Raw genomic sequence first — 21,122 nt, 5'->3', positions numbered from 1 at the left:
TTTAATTTTCTTACTTGTTGGAGTTAGGAGGCGCTTAAAAGAGTGAATGAAAAAAAAAAAAAAGTGAATGATTAAGCTGAGCCCCACAGGATATCTTTACATTAGTGGAGTCATCATATTATCACCATGTGCTAAAGTCTGATCTTTTCAGTTTGCTGAGCAGTTCATTTTGAGGTGTTGTGGTACTGTAGAATCCTTTGTTACTTAAGGATAAAGTAGAGCATCATTTCAGAAAGACATGGTGAGAAATAATTTGGCTTGATATAACCAATTTTGCAGAGATATGAGTGATAGGATGAGGGTAGGGAGGGACACAAAGATTTAAAAAAATATTTCAGTCCTTAAGAAGTTTATAATATGGTGAAACCCAGGAACTTTCCATTTACATAGTTCACTTAATTCTGATGAGTAAATCAATTTAGAAGACCAGATTTTAGATTTGAGGATTGGTCGAGAATGGCCTTAGAACAGCAGCTTTTGTTTTGTTTTGTTTTAATGGTGTATTTTATTTTTTTTATGGTTTTGGCCTTTTAGGTTTTATTTGAGCGTTAAATTAGTTTCAAGTATACAACATACTGATTCAGCAATTCACATATCACCTGGTGCTCATCACCACAAATGCACTTCTTATTCCTCCTCATCTGTTTAACCCATCCCCTATATCCTCCTCCCCTCTGGTAATCATCAGTTTGTTCTCTGTAGTTAAGAGTCTGTTTTTTGATTTGTCTCTTTTTCCCTCCTTTGCTCATTTGTTTTCTTTCTTAAATTCCACATGCGTGAAATCATATGTTATTTGTTTTTCTCTGACTTATTCCACTAGGCAGTATATCTCTAACTCCATCTATGTTGTTGCAAATGCAAAAGATTTCATTCTTTTTTATGGCTGAATAATATTCCATTACACACACACACGCATACATATGTATATCTCACTTCTTTATCCATTCATATATTAGTGGATACTTGGGCTGCTTCCATAATTTGGCTATAGTTAATAATACTACTATAAACATACAGGTGCACCTATCCCTTTGATTTAGTATTTTTGTATTCTTTAGGTAAATGCTTGGTGGTGCAATTCCTGGGTCATAAGGTAGTTCTATTTTAAAATTTTGATGAACCTTCATACTGTTTTCCACAGTGGCTGCACCAGTTTGCATCCCCACCAACAGGGCAGAGGTTTCCTTTTTCCCACATTCTCACCAACATGTTTCTTGTGTTGTTTTTAGTCACTGACAAGTGTGAGGTGATATCTCATTGTAGTTTATTTGCATTTCCCTGATGGTAAGTGATGATAAACATCTCTTCATGTGTCTGTAGGCCATCTAGATGTATGTCTTCTTTGGAGAAATGTCTGTTTCTTCTGCCTTTGTATTTTGTTCGCTTGTTTTTAAGATTTATTCTAGAGAGAGAGAGAGAGAGAGAGCAGGGGGAGAGGCAGAGGGAGAGAATATCCAATATCCATGAGATCAGGACCTGAGCCAAAGCCAAGAACTGAGTGCTCAACCAACGAAACCACCCAGGCATTTTCTGCCCATTTTCTAATGGGATTTTTTGTTTTTTGGGTGTTGAGCTTTCTAAGTTCTTCATATATTTTAAATATTAACCCTTCATTGGATATGTCATTTGCAGATACCTTCTCCCATTTTGTAGATTGCCTTTTGGTTTTAGTGATTGCTTAATTTGCTTTGCTGTGCAGAAGCTTTTTAATTTGATGTAGTCCCAATAGTTTATCTTTGCTTTTATTTCCTTGTCTCAGGAGACATATCTAGATAAATACTGTGTTGGCTGATGTCAGAGAAGTTACTGCCTGTGTTCTCTTCTAGGATTTTTATGGTTTCTGGTCTCCTATTTAGGTGTTTAATCCATTTTGAATTTATTTTTGTGTATGGTGCAAGAAAGTGGGCCACTTTCTTTTGCATGTTGCTGACTGGTTTTCTCAACACCATTTGTTGAAGAGACTTGTCTTTTTCCCATTGGATATTCTTTCCTATGTCAAAGATTAATTGGCCATATAATTGTGGTTTCATTTCTGGGTTTTCTGTTCTATTGATGTATGTGTCTGTTTTTGTGCCAGCATCATACTGTTTGGATTACTGTAGCTTTATAATATAACTTGAAGTCCAGAGTTGTGATGCCTCCAGCTTTGCTTTTCTTTTTCAAGATTGCTTTGGTTACTTGGGGTCTTTTGTGGTTCCAAACAAGTTTTAGGATTGTTTGTTCTAGTTTTGTGAAAGATGCAGTTCGTATTTTGATAGCATTTGCATTAAATGTGTAGATTGCTTTGGGTAGTATAGACATTTTAACAATATTTGTTCTTTAAATCCTTGAAAAGAATGTCTTTCCATTTCTCTGTATCATCTTCAATTTCTTTCCTCAGTGTGTTACAGTTTTCAGAGCACAGATCTTGCACCTTTTTGGTTAGGTTTATTCTTAGGTATCTTAGTATTTTTGGAGCAATTGTAAATGGGATTGTTTTCTTAATTTCTTTTTGTGTTGCTTCATTATTAATATATAGACATATAACAGATTTCTGTACATTAGTTTTGAATCCTGAGGTTTTACTGAATTTATCAGTCCTAGCAGGTTTTTTTTGTTTTGTTTTGTTTTGTTTTGTTTTTGTGGAGTAATTAGTGTTTCCTATGTATGGTATCATGTCTTTGGTAAATAGTGAAAGTTTTGCTTCTTTACCAATTTAGACGCCTCTTATTTCTTTTTATTGTCTGAATGCTATGGCTAAGAATTTCAGTACTATGTTGAATTCAAATGATGAGTGTGGACATCCCTGCCTTATTCCTGACTGTAGAGAATAAGCTCTCAGTTTTTTTTTTTTTTTTTTCCCATTTAGGATAATATTAGCTTGAGTTTTTCATATGGCTTTATAATGTTGAAGTACATTCCTCTAAAATTACTTTGTTGAGGTTTTTTTTTATTATGAATGGGTGTTGTACTTTGTCAAATGCTTTTTCTACATCTATTGAAATGATCATATGGTTCTTATCTTTTATTTTTTTTTTTTTAGATTTTATTTTTAATTAATCTATACACCCAACTTGGTGCTTGAAGGGTGGACATTACATTTATTGAACCAGCCAGGTGCTCCTCCTTTCTCATATTGATGTGATGTATCATGTTGATTGATTTGCAGAGATTGACCCACCTTTACACCCCAAGAATAAATCTCACTTCATCTTGGGGAATGGTTTTTATAATGTATTGTTGGATCTGGTTTGCTAATATTTTGTTGATTTTTGCATCTGTGTTCATCAAGGATATTGGCCTGTAGTTCTCGTTTGTGGTGGTGTCTTTATCTGGTTTTGGTATCAGGGTAATGGCCTCGCAGAATGAATTTGGAAATTTTCCTGCCTATTCTATTTTTTGGAATAGTTTGAGAAGACTAGGCATTAACTCTTCTTTAAATGTTTAGTAGAATTTGCCTGTGAAACCATCTGGTCAAACTTTTGTTTGTTGGAAGTTTTTGGATTACTGATTCAGTTTCTTTGCTGGGAATTGGTCTGTTCAGATTTTGGATTTCTTGTTTCAGTTTTGGTAGTTTATATGTTTCTAGGAATTATCCATCTTCTCTAGGTTGCCCAATTTGTTGGCATATAGTTTTTTAGACTATTCCCTTGTAATTGTATTTCTCTGAGGTTGGTTGTTATTTCTTCCCTCTCATTCTTATATATTGGAGTTATTTCTCTTTTGTTCTTTGTGACTCTTTCTAGAGGTTTATCAATTGTATTGATTTTTTTTTTTTTCCTCAAAGAACCAGTTCCTGGTTTCATTGATCTACTGTTTTTTTTAGTTTCTTTATTACTCATTTCTTCTCTAATCTGTATTATTTCCTTCGTTCTGTTCATTTCAGGTTTTGTTTGTTCTTTTCCTGACTCTGTTAGGTGTAATAAGTTGTTTGAGGTTATTCTTGCTACTGAGGCCAGTATTGCTATGAACTTCTGTCTTAGAACTGCTTTTGTTGCATCCCAAAATACTTGGACCACTGTGCTTTCATTTTCATTTGTTTCCTTGTATTATTTTATTTCTTCTTTTATTTTCTTATTGACCTACTCATTGCATAATAGTATATTATTTATCTATGTATTTGTGGTCTTTCCAGAATTTTTCTTGTGGTTGACTTCTAGTTTCATAGTGTTGTGGTCAGGAAAGTTGCATGGTATGACTTTGATGTTCTGAATTTGTTGAGACTTGTTTTGTGGGCTAATGGGAAATACGTTCTGGAGAGTGTTTCATGTACACTTCAAAAGAATGTGTATTCTGCTGTTTTAGGATGGAATGTTCTGAATGTATCTGTTAAATCCATCTGGTCTAGTGTGTCATTCAAAGCCATGTTTCCTTATTGAGTTTGTTTAGATGATCTGTCCATTGATGTAAGTCCCCTATTATCGTATCATTATTGATTAGTTCCTTCATGTTTGTTATCAAATGTTTTATGTATTTGGGTGCTCTTATGTTGGGTGCACAAATATTTACAGTTGTTTTATCTTCTTGTTGGGTTGTCTCCTTTATTGTTATATAATGTTCTTTGTTTCCAGTTTTCTTTTGACACCCATTTGCATGATAAATGTTTCTCCATCCCCTTACTCTCAATGTGCTGGCATCCTTAGGTCTAAAATGAGTCTCATTTTTAAGATAAGTCTTGTTCTTTCTTAAACCTTTTCTGTCACCCTATGTTTTTTGGTGGCATTTAGTCCAATTTCATTCAGAGTAATTATTGATAGGTATGTATTTATTGTCATTTTATTATTTTGTGTTTTTTTCTGAAGATTTTTCTCTCTTTCTTTCATGGTTTGTTGATTTTCTTAAGTGATAGATTTGGATTTCTTTTTCTTTATTCTTTGCGTATTAGTGGTTTTTGATATAAAGTTACCATCAGGTTTGTATTAATCTGCATATAGCAGTCTATAGTAAGTTGATGGTCATTTATGTTTGAATCCATTCTTTATTCCTCTTCTCACATTTTATGTATATATTGTTGTATTTTACATCCTTTTATTTTGTGAGTTTCTTGACTGATTTTTTACAGAAATACTCATTTTTTACTGCTATTGTGTTTCATACCTTTATACTGTTACTTTTGGTCTCTCCTTTCCACTCAGAGAGTCCCCTTTAATATTTCTTGTTGGGCTGGTTTGGTAGTCATGAACTCCTTTAGTTTTTGTTTGTCTGGAAATCTTTATCTCTACTTCTATTTTGAATCATAGCCTTGCTGGATAGGGTTTTCTTGACTGTAGATTTTTCTCATTTAGCACCTTGAATGCATCATGCCAGGCCCTTCTGGCTTGGAATGTTTCTACTGAAAAATCCCCTGCTAGCCTTATGGTTTTCCCTTTTAAGTTACTGTCTCCTTTTGTCTTTCTGCTTTTAAAATTTTCTGTCACTATATTTTGCCAGTTTAACTAGTCTGTCTTGGGATGAATCTGCTTTTGTTGATTTTGATGGAAGTTTTCTGTGCCTCCTATTTGTTTTCTTCCCCAGATCAGGGAATTTTTTAGTTATTATCCAAATGAATTTTCTGTCCCCTTCTCTTTCTTCTTTTTGGACTCCTGTAATTTGGATGTTTTTACGTTTGGTTAAGTCACTATGTTCCTTACATTTATTCTCATTTTGCATAATTCTTTTTGCTCTCTTTTGTTCAGCTTGATTACTTTATATTACTCTGTCTTCTCAGTAATTCATTCCTTTGCTTCTTTCAGCCTTTCATTCCATCAAGAGTGTTTCTCATTTTGTTTATTGAGCCCTTTATGTCTGCTGTTATTTATCTCTCTGTAAGGGTCTTACTCAAGTCTTCCACTTTTTTCTCAAATCAGTGAGTACCCTAATGATCATTGTTTAAAATCCTGTAAAATCAGATGTATTACTTATATCTGTTTTGATTAGATCTCTGGCCATGACCTTGTCTTGTTTTTTGATTTGAGACATTTTTCTCTGTCTTCTCATTTTAAGTCTTACTGCCTTTTTCTTTGTGTTAGAAAAGTCAGCTTAAATCTCCTGTTCTTAAGGTAATAATGGCCTTATGAAAAGAGGTTCTGTAATGCCCTGCTGTGTAGTGTCTCCTGTTCCCCAGGGCCTGGCACTTCAGAGAGTGCCTCCAGTGTGTGTTGTGTGCACTCTCCTTTTGTATTCTGGGTGCTCTATCCTTCAGGCCAATAGTGTGCAGAAGCTTTACTGCTATGGGCAATGTTTTGTCTCTGGCCTGAATGTGGTGAGTATTAACCTTGTGTGCTCTTCTCTGTTTGTGAAATGAGACCTGTTGCCACAGCCACCAGAACCAATGCCCCACAGAACTCCTGGGTCGGGAGACTGAGTATAGGCAGGAGTTTGGGCTGGTCTTGTTGGGGAGGGGGCTCACCTTGCCAAGGCAAGTAAGTCTGGAAAGGGTGTGGTTCCACTGGAGCATTAGAAGGCAGGGCTTGGTGTAAGCAATTAGGTAGCTGGTGGTGGTGCTACACTGATAACCTCAGGGGGCCTTCTCTCCTCACAGAGAGGGAAGGATAGCCTCTCCATGAAGGCCGCCTCTCTGGGACATGCTCAAGATGAGCAAATCAGCTACCACCGTGTGCCCTAGGAGCTCTTAAGATCGCTGTTTCCTTGCTGTATGTCCATGGGTTGTTTGCCTTCATTCTAAGAGCAGCACAGTGCCCTTGGGGCTCTATCCCAGCCAAGCCTGCTGACCACTAAAATTCCAAGCTTTAACTCTGTTAGTTGCAAGAACTCAAGAACTCAAGCCCTTCTCCCTTTCCAAGCCAGTTGCTGTGGAGATTGACTTTTCCTTGTGTGCTGGGCTGTCTTTCATCCTTCTCTGCAACTGTGTCTCTCTCCCCACCTCAGTGGCCAACATCTGTTTCTCTCCCAAGCCCTGTCTCTGTACTTCCTACCTTTTTAAGTGTGGCTTCTTCTCTACTTTTAGTTGTGGAGTTTGTTCTGCTGGTCTTTGGGTCAATTTTGGGGGTGTTTAAGATTATTTGATGGTTACATAGTTGTATTCATGGGACAAGGTGAGCCTAGGGTCTCCTACCATCTTTCATCCTCCATCTAGAGCAGCAGCTTTTTCAACCTTTTTCGTCTCTGGACTTCTTTATGTTCTTTAATTTTAATTTACTTAAAATGAAACAAATTAATCACAGTGCATATTTTAAATGAAAAATAACTTTAAAAACATGGCAATAATATTACCGTTGTTTTATGTATTTGTAGATCTCTTTCCTGTCTAGCTCAATAGGAAACAGCTGGATTCTCTCCTCTACTTTTGCATTTCCACCTGTTGCAATATTCCATGCAGTGTAGTTTTTGGAAAACTCTGCTGTACACTTGAGAGAAAAGTGAGAAAGGCAAGTAACTTCTTAGTATCACTATAAAAATAATTTTGATCTCAGGACCAGACACCCCTGTAAAGATTTTACAGATTGCACTTTGAGAACTTATGAATCAAAATGAAATTGGATCCTAATCCCATGCTTGACCTTCTCTCAGTTGGATATTCTTAGGGGCAATTTTTTTTAAAGATTTTATTTATTTATTTATGAGAGACACAGAAGGAGAGAGGCAGAGACACAGGCAGGGGGAGAAGCAGGCTCCATGCAGGGAGCCCAATGTGGAACTCCATCCCGGGTCTCCAGGATCACACCCTGGGCTGAAGGTGGCACTAAACTGCTGAGCCACCTGGGCTGCCTTTAGTAAACTGCAATTGGAGTATTCTATATATGGCCAGATTTTATTAGCAACTGAATATAACTCTATCTTTTTTAATTCCCATGAAAGCCTAATGAGTTGGTGTTGCTCCACAATACTAAGTGAGGAAACAGACTCAAAAATTTTAGCAAATTTGCCTGAGATCACATTGTTTGCAAGTCTGGCCATTTCCAATTGATAATGCCTAAGTGACAGTAAAAAGGAACGAAAGGTACAAAAGAACCAAAGCCTATATAGCTCCAAGGCTATTCAAAGTAGAAGATACCCAGAAGTAGATTCCAGAATTAGAATTTGGTGAGTTACTGGAGCTTAACAAAAATTGCCCCTAAGAGGGCAGCCCGGTGGCTCAGCAGTTTACTTGGAAAATTAAAAGGATATTTTCTGTTTATGTTTCTTATCTTGGCGATCAGAAAATATCTTTAAGAATTAGTGGGCAACAGGATTGGCCTATACTCAAATCTTAGGAGGCACCGTGCCCAGAGAGGGCCCCAAAGCTGTTTTGCTGGCTCTGGAGCAGCTGACTAACCAGATGTATAGCACATCGATCTGGTCATAATTGCTTTCATCCTAGAGCAGAGCAAGTTAACACAATTTAGATCAAGAGCCACATAAGAAGATCCTGACCTCAGGATAACCTCTCATTTCCTACCTTTGAAACAAGGAACAATTCCTAACTTCTAGCCACCAAATTGCATGGGAACATATAGCTACATCTAAAGATTGTGACCTTTTGACTTTCTTTTTTTTTTTTTTTTTTTTTTTTTTTTTTGGTGTCTGATCTTATTTATTTTGTCACTCTTAGAGAATCTCATTTTTGACTGGACTCAGACTTAGAGGTAGAAGCTCTCAGAGAGGACAGCCTCCGTCTCTCGGCAATCTGTTCCTGGTGTTTTTCTTTGGCCTCCTTCATTCTCTTGGCCAAAAGTTTAGCATATTCTGCAGCCTCTTCCTTATTTTTCTTAGTACGCTGTTTTTTCAAAGCAATACGCCGACGTTTGTGTTGGAGGACACGGGGAGTAACAAGACGCTGAATCTTGGGTGCTTTGGTTCTAGGTTTCTTACCTTCTTTGTTTAGGGGCTTTCTAACAACATACTGGCGGACATCGTCTTCTTTTGACAGATTAAAAAGCTTTTGGATTCTGCTGGCTCTTTTGGGCCCCACGCGACGAAGCACAGTAGTATCCGTGAGTCCAGGAATATCCTTCTCCCCTTTTTTCACAATAACCAAATTGAGAACACTGAGATTGGCATCCACAATGCAACCCTGAACAGATTTGCACTTCCTCTCTCCAGTCCTCCTGTGTCGGTAGCAGGAATGCCCCTTACTCAGCAGCAGGCGGATGCGGCCGTTGGTCAAGACAGCCTGCTTCATGGGGAAGCCTTGTTTGTCATTGCCACTACTGATTCGCACCACGTAACCCTTCCATTCCTCACCCAGAGCATCGGCAGCAACTTCTGTGGCCATATGCTTCTCATAAAAGGTACGCAGTTTGCGTGCATCATCCACTTCAATGAGTTTCTGGCAGCCAGTAGCTGGGAAAGAGATGTTCAGCTTCATCCTGATGCGGCCTACCGCCTCGGAGGTGCCACGAAAAAGAGCACCTTTTGACTTTCTTAACACTTTATACAGATGGATTCAGAATAATAAACAATAGTTTTAACCTACTGTTCTTTGTTGAACAGAGAAATAATCCTTCCCCTTCTCTACTTATTTTTTCCTATTGAAATCTTTCTAGACCATTTCTATAGATGCAGTAGACCTGAGACTTTATAAACTCATCCTTTTCCAAAAAAAGCATACCAAAAGTGTGACAACTCTTTTGTCTGTGTTAGACAGCAAATCATTGTTTCTTGATACACACATTTTCAGATCATTGCTCTTGAATGATTATTATTCTCTACATATTCCTGCTGGGTTTTATGGAGCTTTATTTTCTAGAGATTTCAACTTCATTTCTGCTATGATGCACATGGTAGAATAGATAATTTCATATATGGAAAACTATAAGTTACTGGATAGACAAGAGGGATCCACAAAAAATTGTGAGCAATTTTTTAAGATTTTATTTATTTATTCGAGAGAGAGAAAACAAACAAGTGGGAGAGAAACATGCAGACTCTGTGTTGAGCGTGGAGCCCAACTCAAGGCCCTGATTCCTGGACCAGAGCCAAAACCAAGGGTCAGACGCATAACCAAGTGAGCTGCCCAGGTGCCCCAGTTGTGAACAATTTCTAACTCATTAACTATAAAGCCACTTTCATTTTTGGGAATTTAAGGTTATTATAGAAATAACCTTAAATGTAGTACATAAAGTGCAGTTCACATATTTCTTACTTTGATGATAAGAAATTCAAGTGCTTAAAACATGAGCACGGAATACTTATTGAAAGCATTAATTACACAATCGAGAACTGTTGTTTTACTTTGTAAGTCTTCCTGATACCAAAGGTACTACCACCATAGTAGAAGTCTCTGTGCTTGACTTTTGGAAGATATACTGAGTTGGGGAAAAAAAAAAAAGGAAGGGCAACAATCATTAAAAATGTCATGAAATGGGATCCCTGGGTGGCGCAGCGGTTTGGCGCCTGCCTTTGGCCCAGGGCACGATCCTGGAGACCCGGGATCGAATCCCACATCGGGCTCCCGGTGCATGGAGCCTGCTTCTCCCTCTGCCTGTGTCTCTGCCTCTCTCTCTCTCTCTCTCTGTGACTATCATAAATAAATAAAAATTAAAAAAAAAAGTCATGAAATGAGAGGAAAAAGAAATACGGAAGTAATAAAATGTATTGAGGTGTTTTGTAAGCATTGTAATTTTGTTGACTTACGTAGTTAGTATCTTTCTACTTAGAAAAAAACAACAGGACCCAGACGTTTACACAACATCACATCCTTTGGAGTTGTATACCTTTCTGTTGACTGATGGCATTAAACCACCTATAATTTTGCTAAATCCTCATAGGCCACTGATACATATTTTCTAAGTGTCCAGAGTTACAGCTATGTGATATTCCTGACTTATGTAGGATCAAATTATGGATCTTAGCCTTAGCCGGTTACCATTAACTGACTTTGTTTTGGCAGTTGACTTTTTTTTTTTTTTTAAGATTTTATTTATTTATTCATGAGAGACACACACACAGAGGCAGAGACACAGGCAGAGAGAGAAGCAGGCTCCATGCAGGGAGCCTGATGTGGGACTCCATCCTGGGCCTCTAGGATCATACCCTAAGGCGGGCCCCAAACTGCTGAGCCTCCCAGGCATCCCAGGATAGTTTACTTTATTAAATAGCAGCTTATAATTCCACTTAGTTTTCAAAGATGCTTTTTATTTTCTTCATGTCTATTTGTCCTGTATGTTGCAATACACTAGATAGAATGACATATTATATAGTATATAATGTTATTATATCAGTGGCTGTGGTTTATTATACTTAGAACTAAAAGACTTCAGTATATAACCTAGTCCTGTATTTGAAGGACTGGGTTATAATGTCCATAAAAGTAATCACAGAAATGACTTGCTATGTAGCAAGGTAACATCTGTGTTCATATAGTAATGAGTGTGCCCTGTTTCTCTGATGGAGTGTCTGATACTTGACAGTACTGTTTTCAAAGAGTTCATTGATAATTATAAATAATTTTATTTAAAAATACACTGGGTAGGTCTTTTGGGTGGTGCCCTCTGCACATTCTCTGCATCCCTTGTAGCCATCCCTCTGCACACTCTCTGCATCCCTTGTAGCCATGCCTCACAAAATTGAAGAATTCAAAAACTTTCTGCTCATGGCCAGGCTAAAGGATGCCAAATCTGTCAAGATCAGGAAAAATGTGGATAATGTGAAGTTTAAAGTTTGATACAGGGATCCCTGGGTGGCGCAGTGGTTTGGCGCCTGCCTTTGGCCCAGGGCACGATCCTGGAGACCTGGGATCGAATCCCACGTCGGGCTCCAGGTGCATGGAGCCTGCTTCTCCTTCTGCCTGTGTCTCTGCCTCTCTCTCTCTCTCTCTGTCTCTGTCTCTCTGTTACTATCATTAAAAAAAAAAAATTAAAAAAAATAAAGTTTGATACAGCAGATACCTTTATACATTGGTCATCACAGATAAAGAGAAAGAAGAGAAACCGAAGCAGTCCCTGCCCCCAGGTTTGGCAGTGAAGGAGCTGAAATGAACCTGGCACACTGGTTTGAAGTGTATTAAAATTCTTAAAAATACGTGTGTGTGTGTGTGTGTGTGTGTGTGTGTGTAATGGCTAGTCTAGAAAGTCTGGATGGCATTGGAGGGTCAGATACCTCTTCTCAGAAGTGTGGCAGTAAAACTAGAAATAGTTGAAAATTTTTCCTAACCGTTTGTGGTATTGAGTCTGGAAATTCTTTATGATTCTCCCCAAGAAGAAATGATCAGAGGCCTACTAAAGGAGGAAAGAGGCATGTTTATAGGTCTTCTGTAAAGGTAATATTTATAGTATTATCTACTTTGTATAAACCTAGTTTTAAAAATACTTTAAAAATTCTATTAGAATATTCTCATTAGGAAATAATTTGTATACTTTAATATGACAGTAAATGAAATTTGGTAACTTATACAGATAATTTGATGTTGCTAAAATTGCTTTATGGTGTGGTTTTTCTTTTGAAAAAGATCGCACATTCTTTGACTCAGTTTTATTCAAGAATATTATAAAAATTAAAAGGAAAGATAATTTGTATTTCACTTGTGATATGCACATGAGCCAACTTCTTTGTGAACAGATTAATGGAAGGAACACATAGGTATTAAATTTCTATTTTCTTAGGATTTACTTAGTAGATTAATGAATCTATGGTGACTCACTTAAGTTTTGAGCTTTTGTTTCCTCATTTGCATAACAGGAATGGTAAATAATTATACCTTTTTACCTTACAGAGTCATTTTAAGAATCAAATAAGATGTGAAGACTGCTTATAAACTCCATAGGGCTAGGTACATAATGGTGCCATTCATGTTATTTTAATAGTAAATTGGTAAATGAATTATCTACATGTGTCTATTTGTACATATCTCATCTTTGGGGAGAAAAGCAATTTTATTTTTATTTAACATTGAATGATATATTTAAGGATAATTTTAAACCTTTAAAATTCTTATGGATAAATACATAATAAATAATAATACAGTGTATAGGATCTCATTTTATAAATATCCAGAGGATTTTTAAACTGACAAAAGATATTTGAGGCAAAAAGACAAAGGTTTGTTGTCTAAAAAAGATTTTATCATAACTGATACTTTTTGCAAATTAAGCACCTTCCTTATATAGCTTGTTCTGTCTCCTGTTTGTTTTGACCTCATACGTTCTTGAACATATTTAATAGCTTTCATGGATGAGACTGAGGTATAACTGAATTCTCAGCATTTTCCCTAAAATGGAGCAGTAATTTGCTAATCTTAATTTTTTTTTTTCAAGGCAGTTTTTGGTTTATTTGTGAAACATAGAGGAAAATATTTTCATTTTCCCATTTAGAAAGTACTGTAGACCAAGTATATTGAGGTGATTTCCTAAAGTACTTGCTGTGTTTCTTTATAGAAACTGAGAGGATTATTGAGAGGATATGTTTAAAGCAATAAGAAAACAAGATGGAAAGAAACAACATAAAAAACAAGTATAATATAGCTAGATGATTTAACATATGTGTAATTGGAGTCCCTAAGTGTTATGCTCTGAATGTTTGGTCCCCAAATTTCATGTCAAAATCCTAATGCCCATTGTGATGGTATTAGGATGTGAAGTTTTAGGGAGGTGCTGAGGTCATGAGGGTGGGGCTTTCATGCGTGGGATTAATGCTTATATAAAAGAAATCCTCCAAAGTGAGAGAATACAGCAAGAAGTCTATAGCACAGAAGAGGGTCCTCACATGATCATGCTGGCACCTTGATCTCAGACTTTCAGCTTCCAGACCATGAGAAATTTCTGTTGTTTATAAGCTCTCTAATCTATGGTATTTTGTTATAGCAGCAAAGCAGATTAAGACATTGATGAAATGGTTAGGGGAAAGGGGCAAAAGCAATATTTGAAGAAATAATGGCTATTTTTCAGAACTCTTAAGACCACTGATGGAGGAAGTTTGGTGAACCCAAAATAGGATAAATAATGAACTCTTACCTTTGGTATTTTAGAAAACTATTCATAGCATTACTAAGCTAAAAGAAATAATAATTCTATTTATTAAGTAGTTAACAACTTAAAAGTAGGAGTCAGTAGTACTATGTCTGCCTGCTGTTATGTTTTCCTCAGCATACTGTTCCAGATCACAGTGCTGAAACCCACATAAAAACAGAAGGAGGAAAAGACATGTTAGTTACAGAGGAATCATAAGAATTTTCAAAGTTTACTTTTCAACTACTATGTAAGTTAAAAGACAGTGGAATAACCCCTTTAAAGTGCTAAAAGAAGTAGACAACCAGTAATTCTATACTCTGAAAATATCCTTAGAAAAATAAAAATGAAATAAATATATTCTTGCATAAACAAAAACTGAGAGAAGTCATTAGCAGCATACCCACACTTCAGGAAATATTAAGGAAGTCCACCAGGCTACAGGAAAAAATTCTCAAGTAGAAGCATGATTGAATACAGAGTACTGTAATAGCTAAATATGGCAGGCAAGGCTGTTAATTGCTTAAACCAGCAGTTTTAACAATGTTCTCATATTCCATTAGAAATGTTATATTGGAAAACAGTATAACATGTAGAAGTAATTATGTGACCATAGTAGCAAAAAGAGGAAGTAAATAGAATTAAATTACAAGAATCTCATTTATATGGGACATGATAAAAGTACTAGTTTAAGATAGAAAATAAAGATGCATTTTTGTATCTTTACAGTAACCACTGAAAGAATGAATGATGCTAAAAGATAAGCCTATAGAATACATAAAATAGAATAATATTCGATTAATAAAAAATGAAAGAAGAACAAAAGACAGACGAGAACGGGGGTCAAATGGAAAATAAAATAGAAAGATGGAAAAAAAAAAAAGAAAGATGGTAGACTTAAACTCAACTATATCAGTAATTAAATGCAAATGGACTAAATGTTTCCATTATAAGACAGATTATCAGCCTGAATAAAAAAAAGCAAAACCCAACTATATGCTGTTCACAAAGCATAAACAATTTCAGAGTAAAAATATGGGAAACAATGTAGCATGCAAATGTTAGCTAAGAAATGGCATGTGTGACTATACTAATAGATATAGTAGCTTTAGGCAAGAAACATTGGAGATAAGGGATAATGTTAAAAGGGTCAATGTATTAGATATAACAGTTCTAATTTGTATATACATAATATAAAGCAAAAATTGAGCTAAAAGGAAAAGAGTCCACAATTATAGTTGTAGATTTATTTATTTATTTATTTATTTATTTATTTATGATAGTCACGAGAGAGAGAGAGAGGCAGAGACACAGGCAGAGGGAGAAGGCAGGCTCCATGCACCGGGAGCCCGATGTGGGATTCGTTCCCGGGTCTCCAGGATCGCGCCCTGGGCCAAAGGCAGGCGCCAAACCGCAGCGCCACCCAGGGATCCCAGTTGTAGATTTAATAAACCTCTCTGATAGAACAAGTAGACAAAAAAAATCTGTGGGAAATGAACAGTGACCTTTACCTCACACCAACTACAAAGAAGTAATTGAAAATGGTCAATGGTCTTAAATTGTAAGGCTAAAAATATAAAACTTGTAGAATAAAAATACAGAAAAAATATTTGTGATAATGTACCAGAAATTTTAGGATGCAAAGAGAACCAACCATAAAAAACAAGAGAGAACAAAAGGCAAGCCATAGAACAGAGATTTCCAATGCATGTTCGACAAAGGACTTAAACCCAAAGAAGTCTTAAGACAACTCTATTTAAAGTGGACAAAAGATTCGAAGAAGTTATATGAATTATACGTGAGATTAGTCACTAGGAAAATACAAATTAAAATGGCAGATGCATCAGAATGACTAGAATTTAAAAAAGATAATGTGTTTATGATGATGTGGAATAACTAGAACATATACCTTGCTGGTGGAATGTAAAACCTGTACGGCCACTTTGGAAAATGGGCCATTCTTTAGAAAGTTAAGTGGACATCTACCATAATGACCCAGCAAAAAAGATTTGTACAAGAATGTTCATAGGAACTTTAATCACTGTATTCAGAAACTGGAAACAAATGTTCATTAACAGGCTAATGAAGAAAATGTGGTATATCCATATAGTGGAATACTCTTCAGCAACAGCAAGAAACTGGATGCACACAACAACATGGATTAATCTCAGTATCATGCTGAATATAGAAGTCACACATGTAAGAATAAATACTCTTCCATGACTCCGTTTATGTGGAATTTCTAAAAAATGTACTATCTTAAGGAGCTGACACAAAGCTGCTAATGGAGCTGCTGGATCACCTTGCAGCACTGTGACTTCTCTTTCATTGTGCAGAGTTTATTATTTTTTAAGTCATGATCTCTTGAATAAGTAGTACTTCATGGGAGCCTAAGATTCTGTGGAACCTCAGTTGAAAAAGTTTGCTGACACCTGAACTAGAGAATCTTCTGATATATTTATTTACAATTATTTCAGAAGTATACTATAAATATTTCTTTTTTGAAAACTTTTGATGTAAGAAAGCAGAATTTATCATAAATACAATTTTAACAGCATTGTTGGAATACAGTTTCTGTGTAAAACTTACCCCTTCAAAATGTATAGTTTGGTGGTTTTTTAAAATATATTTACGTTTATACAGTCATCACCGTAGTCTGATTTCAGAACATTTTCATGGCCACCTCAGAAACTGTATCCATTCTTCTCCATCCTCTCCCATCTCCTTCCTTAGCCTGCAAATGTTGAATAAAATTATTTAGCCCACCAGTTTAAAATGAACAGAAGTGAACTAAGGTTAATATTTATGCTATTAAGTAAGTAAAAAGATAATACTGTAAGGGAAATAAAAATAGAAGTTTAAGAAACCAAAATACTTATATGCACTATAAGAACTGATACAAGAGCAATCGGCAATAAAAAAGTTACTAAAATATATTCTGAGATAATACCTCTTCTCAGTACATTAGATTTTTCTTTTCTTTTTTTTTTTTTTTAAGATTCTATATATTAGCATGAGCAGGGTCAGGGAGGGGGAGAAGCAGAAGCAGACTCCCCGCTGAGCAGGGACTCTGACTCAGGGCTCATCCCAGGACCCTGGTATCAGACCTGAGCCGAAGACACTGGGTGCCTCAGTACTTTAGATTATTAGTGTGGTAGAGTTCTTTCAGGAATTCATAAAAGTCCATGAAAGAACTCATGCAGTCATAGTTTAACTTACAGCATCTTTTTCCCATTAGTGATTTATGCAATAATGCTGTGTTCTATAATCGATGGCATCTTCAATTTGGTGAAATATATGGTATTTTGAAGTGATGTATGTGTAAGTCATCTATTCCAGAGGAAGATTCAGAACATTTCAGGCAATAAAAATATTAAAATTAATTACTAGGAAAATATTTTGTCCAAAAGAAAAAGCTATTTACATTTTTGAAATAATGAAATAGCATTCATCTAAAATTTTAGCAATTCAGGCCTGTCATTAATTCACATTAATCTTGTGACAATATTTGAATACATGAGAGTTTTAAAGTTTCATATAGATACTAAATTGGAGCCACAAGATTGTTTTCAAACTCTTGAGGTTCTGATTTTTTTTTTTTTTTTAAAGATTTCATTTATTTATTCATGAGAAACAGAGAAAGAGAGAGAGGCAGAGACACAGGCAGAGGGAGAAGCAGGCTCCATGCAGGGAGCCCGATGTAGGACTCGATCCCGGGGCTCCAGGATCACGCCCTGGGCCGAAGACAGATGCTCAACCTCTGAGCCACCCAGGCATCCCTTGAGGTTCTGATTTTGTTGAGAAGGTCGGTGCATTGCCTAATTTATAGAGTACAGCAAGGGTGGTGGTTCTTTTAAAGTTTGGAGTGTTAAAGTAGGTGCTCTTATTTTAGTGTTGACTATATAATTTCCTCAAAAGTCATGAGAAAAATCAAATTGCTTAATTTAACTAGAGCCTTGTAAATATTTGCAGAATATTGCCTTAAGTATCTAGAGAGAAGAAAATTGTATAGGTGATGCTGGCTTTTAAGGTATTTTTTGTGAGCTTCAGACTCATCCTTCTAAACTTTATTACCTGGCGTAGGAGCTGAGACCCTTCAAACTGTATTTCTCATTTCCCACCTGGTTGTCTATTAAATTCTACCAATAAGAGAGTGGGAAATAGGAAAGCAAGGGGAGGGACAAGCGACTTGCTCCTTTATGTTTACTTCTTCCTATCTTTATCTTCACAGCAACAGAGGACTTCACCCTGGCAAGAGTAGGAGGGGCAAATGACTCCATTTTGCATTTTTCCACACTCATAGAACCTCACCACATCCCTCCTAGATACCATCAGCTAGCCTTTTGTTCCCTTTCAGGGATTTGTGTCCCAGTTTTGGAGGGACCCTCCTTCAAGTTCTTGGTTCTTAGTGTTCTTTAAAGAGTGCTTTATTTTTAGAGATCTGGGCTCCAGTTTTACAGGATTTCTCCAAACCCTTGAGTTTTGTAATTCCAATCACTTCCTTTTGTTTCCCTCGGCTCTGGGTTGGGGGGTGGGTGGGAAGGGGGGTGTCATAGCTGCTTCCTGTCATTACTATCTTTGTGATTATATGATTCCTTTTTTTGCCTTTCCAGTTCTCCAGTTTGTGGTTAACAACTTATACTAAATTCTCTGTAAAAATTACTGATACGATTTCTGTCTTTTGACTGATACCTGACTAATAATAGACTGGTCAAAATAGTAGGCCTTTACAGACCAAAGCCCTGGAGGTCACATTAGGCCATTCTTCATTTAGTAGTTATTGAACCTCTGCAGTGTGCTAGGTCTTTTTTGTTCTCTGTATCCTCTATCAGATGTCTTCCCTTATCTGTGGTCCCAGAGCTGCTTGAGAATATATCATTATTCCACTTCACTGTCGCTCCCTGCTTTCTTTTAATTTCTCACTTTGAGGCCAATAAATATTTTAATTAATAAATATGCTTGTAGATATGGTTGTAAAGGGCAGAAGTCATCACAAAAATTACCTGATAAAGGGAAAGATCTTATTTTGATTATTTTTGGCATATGAAGGTCCTCAGATACTGAGATATTTAAATCAAATGTTAACATGGCATCAAAGGTTATTTAATACTCTTCTAAAAGTCACATACCTAAGGCTTGATTTGGGTTTTCTGGTTTAATTGTTCTAGTTCCGTTGTTTGTGAGATTGACTTATCTCACTACATTTTCACCAACTCTTATACGGCTTTGTTCCAGGGAAGAATCCAGATCCAATCATGATGATATTTCTCAGGTTATCAGGCCTATACCTGTCATGTCTCACTTTTGATTGAGATTTTAAGCTTCTCCTTCCCTTCTACCTTCATTATGCTCATGGAATGAGCCCTGTATTACAGTGTGCTTTACTTATTAGTGCATCATTAATGCTTGATATAGGGCCAACCAGAGGGCTTCCAGGTCTTCTAGTTATTTTGATTGCAATACACTTTGCCTCCAGTATTTAGTGGAGTCATCTTGGCCTACAAATACCCTAGTTCCAGACCCTTAACTCCCATCACGGTACAACATATTGGCACCCACGTCATTCTATTGTTATACTCTTTAGTATAGGCTACCTCCTCCTCAGTTTAAATCAAACAATTTAAATCTATAGTTACAGTTTTTCAGACTGAGAGAGTTGGGGACATCTTTCTATTCCGACTTATTTGTAGGAGAGGATCTGTTGATAAGCTAACTAATTTGAATGTCTTAGTCTACAATACTGAGATTTTAAGGAAAAAAGTATTTCCCTGAAATTTCTTTATACTTGTTGAGGGATGTAGATTTTTTTTTTTGCTTTATTTTTTTAAAAGATTTTATTTATTCATGAGAGACACGAGATGCAGAGACATATGCAGAGGGAGAAGCAGGCTCCCTGTGGGGATCCTGATTTTGGGACTTGATCCTAAGACACGGGGATCACAACCTGAGCCAAAGATAGATGCTCAACCTCTGAGCCACCCAGGTGCCCTGAGTTTTTGCTTTATCTTTCAGAATTTTGATGGGTATCTGGTCATTTAGCCTTCTATTTACTTTTTGAGTTTTTATGTTGCTAAATCGTTTTGTTCCAGTGTAGTTAACATGTGGTGCTATTGCTTGTTTCAGATGTACTATATAGTGATCCAGCAGTTCCATACACTACTTAGTGCTCATCGAAACAGGTGCCCTCCTAATCCTCTTCACCTGTTTCACTAGTCACCCCCCCCCCCCCCCCAACCACCACCACCTACCTCCCTTCTGGTAACCATTTGTATGTTCTCTGTAGTTAAGAGTCTGTTTTTTGATTTGTCTCTCTTTTACTTTCCCCTTTGTTTTTTAACTTCCATATGTGAGTGAAATCATGTGGTATTTGTCTTTCCCTTACTGGCTTATTTCACTAAGCATTATACTATCTAGCACCATTCCTTTTTTTTTTTTTTTTTTTTTAAGATTTTATCTATTCACAAGAGACATAGAGGCGCAGAGACACAGGCAGAGAGAGAAGCAGGCTCCATGCAGGGAGCATGATGTGGGATTCGATCCTGGGTCCCCAGGATCACGCCCTGGGCCAAAGGCGGCGCTAAACCACTGAGCCACCCGGGTTGCCCTCTCTAACACCATTCCTATTGTTGAGAATGGCAAGATTTCATTCTTCTTTTTTTTTTTTTTTAAAGATTTTATTTATTTATTCATAGAGATGCAGAGAGAGAGAGAGAGAGAGAGAGAGAGAGAGGCAGAGACACAGGCAGAGGGAGAAGCAGGCTCCATGCACCAGGAGCCCAACGTGGGACTCCATCCCCGGTCTCCAGGATCACGCCCTGGGCCAAAGGCAGGCACCAAACTGCTGTGCCACCCAGGGTTCCCCCATTTCATTCTTTTTATTTTTTTTTTAATTTTTATTTATTTATGATAGTCACAGAGAGAGAGAGAGAGGCAGAGACATAGGCAGAGGGAGAAGCAGGCTCCATGCACCGGGAGCCCGACGTGGGATTCGATCCCGGATCTCCAGGATCGCGCCCTGGGCCAAAGGCAGGCGCCAAACCGCTGTGCCACCCAGGGATCTCCATTTCATTCTTTTTAAATGGCTGAATAGTATTCCATTGTATGTATCTATATAAATATACATATATCTATCTGCCCATATCTATATATATAGACGTGTATATTTATACATCTATCTTTATATATACCACATCTTTATCCATTCATCTGTCAGGGACACTTGGGCTGCTCCATAGTTTAGCTATTATAAATAGTGCTGCAATAAACGGGGGTGCATATATT

General features: G+C 36.8%; 1 protein-coding gene and 1 pseudogene across 3 annotated transcripts in view; one reads left to right on the top strand and one right to left on the bottom strand.

Moving 5' to 3' along the window:
* CDK17 (cyclin dependent kinase 17) overlaps positions 1 to 21,122 on the top strand; it is a 135,063-nt gene that overhangs the window by 19,316 nt on the left and 94,625 nt on the right. The window lies entirely within an intron of this gene.
* On the bottom strand, positions 8,436 to 9,313 carry LOC144281642 (small ribosomal subunit protein eS6 pseudogene; annotated as a pseudogene).

This window comes from Canis aureus, chromosome 13 (genome assembly GCF_053574225.1).
Source record: "Canis aureus isolate CA01 chromosome 13, VMU_Caureus_v.1.0, whole genome shotgun sequence".
Classification (NCBI taxonomy): domain Eukaryota; kingdom Metazoa; phylum Chordata; class Mammalia; order Carnivora; family Canidae; genus Canis; species Canis aureus.
The sequence above is the reverse complement of the archived record's forward strand: the minus strand, read 5'-3'. Positions and strand labels throughout refer to the sequence as shown.